Below are 3480 nucleotides of genomic sequence, written 5' to 3'. Positions count from 1 at the left end.
CAGAGACGTTGAAGGGCAGCGCTCTGCAGTGCAGCCTGTGCCAGGATCAGATCCCAGCAGAGAGGCAGTCCCGACTTCCCCCATCTCAGAAGGGTTCAAGTGCTGTTTTCTGCAGAGGGTCCCTGGGCACCCAGGGGACAACAGGGCTGTGCTTGTCATAGACGCATCGCGGGAGAAGAATGTCTCTCCTGCTGGCAGGCATCAAGGGGATGGAGCTCAGTGGAAGAGCGCCCACTTTGCATGTGGGAGGTCCTGGGTTCAATCCCTGGCATCTCCAGGGGTGGTGCTTTTGCTCTGACTGCCCAGCCTCAGGCAGGTGTGGGCTGGAGCTTGGGCACTGCTCCTCTCCAGACCCTGTGCGCCTGCCCTGCCCACCCAGGGGCTGTGGGAGGGCTGTGTGTGCTGCCTCTGCTGAGTCCCCTCTTGGAGGAGAAGCAGGCAGCTGTGCTGGACCTGAGCCCAGGTCACTGCCCTGCATCCTAGACCCACCCCACCCAGGGGCAATGCTTGGCAGCAGAGTGTGCCTGTGAGGAGACCTCAGGGAGGGCATAGACAGTAGCAGGCGGCTAAGGAATCCTTTCTGGCTGCACTGGGAGATGTGGTGTGAGGGTGCTGGTCCAGCCCAGGTGTCCTTTGGGACCAGAGCCACACTGCCCTGGTGACTTTCCAGGGCTAAGGAGCTGAGATTGTCCTGTCTCCACTCCAGGTGGAGATCCCATACCACATGGGAAGCATTCTGTGCCAGCAGGTAAGGCTGTCTGGGCTGGACGAGCATGGGCAGGGCTGTGGGACTCCCAGCTGGAGGTTTCCTTCCACCATCGCCACTGGCTTGAGCAGAGCCTCAGCTCAGGGAACCTGGGTCTGCTGAGGTCAGGCGCAGCCCTGCAGAGGTGGGACTGGTGGGGCCGGTGCCCACCTCTTGTTCCTGGGGTGTTTGGTGACTCCGTCGACCCTGTGCTGGCAGGATCAGGGAGTCACAGGTCTGTCCACAGCCATGCACAGGCAGTGAGGGCCAGGAGATGGTGCCTAGGCTGCTCCCCTGGCCATAACACCCACAACCAAAATGGGGCATGAGACACGGAGTTTCACTGCAGGGTGCCCAGCACCCTGGTGAGCCGAAACTCACAGAAATAAGGCTGCTCTCCTATGGGCTTTAAACAGCCAAGCTCTGCCCAGCATGGGGGCTGCAGTGCTGAGACTTGGGGTGTCACTGTGACCCCCCTCAGGCAGGTCCTCGGGAGCTGCAGGAACAACCACAGATCTGGGCTACAGTGACAATCTTGCTTTGCTGCAGAGAATGGACCCAGCCTGCAGGGCCAGACTGTTCAGGTCCCCAAATGCCATGAAACAGGCTCTTCCTGCTCAGACATGCTGCTCCCTCAAGCACACACAGGCCTGTGGCTCATCTCCCCAAGGAGGAAGAGGAAAATGTCTGCCAGGTGCCAGAGTAAGGGAGAAATATTACCCCTGTGGGAGGGCAGAGCTAGCAGCAAGGTGGCACAGGACAGGCGCTGGGTTTCTCTCCCCAGTCCCCACTTGGAGCGCCTTGAGTCTGCATGTCAGTGTTCATACTGTCCATAGCCCCCACCATCCTGTGTTCAGAATATAACACTCCCGCCTCCTTGTTTACTTCACTTTTATACCTTAATTCTCTGAGATACAGGGCTGGAGCTTGCCCCCATGGGAGCTTTCCAGGGGATGGAAGCTGTGTTTGCAGTGCCCATGTATGTCACCCATCACCGTGGGGGTCTCACCCTGGGAATGCTGCCCTCCCGTGGGGTCTGCCAGCAGGAAGGCTCTGGGGTATGGGGCAGAGGGATGTGTGTGCCTGGGCTTCTCCCAGATCCCCCCAGGATCACCCCAGGGGTGAAGGAGCTCCCAGCAGGGAATGGGGCAATGCTGAAGTGGGAGAGGATGTTGGTGACAGTCACCTCCTCCCTGCTTCTACTCTAGGGCCAGGTCCTGCTGTATGCAGCAGTACTGAGCTCCAGCAACTCCCCACAGGGAACCCTGCCACAGACAGCCAATGCACCTTCCAGCCCGCAGCAGAGGTTCCTTTTCGGGAAGTGCCAGAGGGGTTTGGAGACCCACCAGCAGCAGCAGGGAGGGTAGTTTGGGCACTAGGTCCTGCCCAGGTGTCAAACCCTTTTCCCCACCTGGTTCCTGCATAAAAGGTTTCTCTGCCCATGGATACTAGGGCAGGTGAAAGCCCCAGCCAAGGGAGAGGGGCCCTGGCTCAGCTCCCAGCAGTGCCTGTTTTAGGGGAGGGACACAAAATCTCCTCTGCCATGGAAACGTGCCCACGTGAGCATCCTACCAGATGAGCCCTTCTCCAGGCCAGGGACTGGACCACGGCTTTTGGCTGCAGCACACATCCTCTGGGGATCCTTTCTCCATCCCCCTGGCCCTGCAACAGTGCTGGGGGAAAGGTGCCCCCATCCTACCTGCTCCCATCCCTCTTGTACCTGCACACAAGTACTGCCCTGACAAAAATCCAAACTGACATCCCTGGTGAGGCAGCAGGAGGGCAGGGGTGGGGGCTGGAGGAGAGCAGGAGGAGGGGATCCCAGGGCTGCCGTGGGGCCTTACAGCCTCTGCTCAGGAAGAAGGCAGCTCAATACCTTGACAAGAGTGCTCAGGGTCTGCGAGGGCCCAAGGCAGCAGGAGCAGACCATGGAGACTGGAGTCCTGGCAGAGCATGAGGAGAGGGAATCCCAGCCCCGCGTGTCCCAGAAAGCAGCTCTGCACCCTGTGCTGGGGCAGTGGGGAGCAGAGCTGCCTCCTAACCATGGTGGGAGGTAATCCATGGGCCATGTTCCCCCCTGGGGCTGGCTGGGGTGTTCAGGGCACTGCGGCCACCTCAGGGCTCACTTCTGTGGGGCCACAGCCCAGGGCTTACCCTGACACGGCAGCTCTGTCTTGGCCTCTGCACTGTGGGACCAGCATGGCCCAGGCCCTGCCTGGGGCAAAGAGCAGCTGGGAAACCCTAGGGCGAGGAAATGGGTGCTCCCACTGCGGTGCATCATGGGACCTATCAGAGAGCCGTTTTGACTAGAAACTGCCTGTGGCCAGTAGGATGGAAATGTCTCTGTCAGCAGGATTATTCCCCAGGGACCATGGGCTCTCCCTCCTCCACAGCCTGACCCCAAGCCTGCTGTCCCTGAGACATGCCCATTTCCCCACCTCCGTGACTTTGTTTTCTGCTCCTCCTGATCAGCCTCAGGCAGATGCCCTGACACTTGGGCAGGCAAGCACCAGCTCCAGGTCAAAGCCCCCGCTCCAGGTCAAAGCCCCCAGAGACTTTTATTGAGAACAGAGATGATGCACAGCATAAAAATGGGAATAAAAATAGAGGAAACTCCAGGTGGTTTCTGTTGCCTGTGGGCCAAGGGACATGGTTCCCTGGTGCTCACGGCTCTCCCAGCTCCACAGACCTCTTCTCCCTCCTGGCTGCACCCAGCTGCACAGCAGGGATGGGCT

At 59.8% G+C, this 3480-nt stretch overlaps 1 non-coding gene across 1 annotated transcript; it reads left to right on the top strand.

Annotated features, from left to right (window-relative positions):
- Positions 1 to 205: 205 nt before the first annotated feature.
- On the top strand, positions 206 to 277 carry TRNAA-UGC (transfer RNA alanine (anticodon UGC)). Its single transcript has one exon. It is a non-coding gene; the product is annotated as a tRNA-Ala (tRNA).
- Positions 278 to 3480: the final 3203 nt, after the last annotated feature.

The sequence above is a fragment of the Harpia harpyja genome, unplaced genomic scaffold (assembly GCF_026419915.1).
Source record: "Harpia harpyja isolate bHarHar1 unplaced genomic scaffold, bHarHar1 primary haplotype scaffold_118, whole genome shotgun sequence".
Lineage (NCBI taxonomy): Eukaryota > Metazoa > Chordata > Aves > Accipitriformes > Accipitridae > Harpia > Harpia harpyja.
This window is presented reverse-complemented; position numbering and strand designations above follow the sequence as displayed.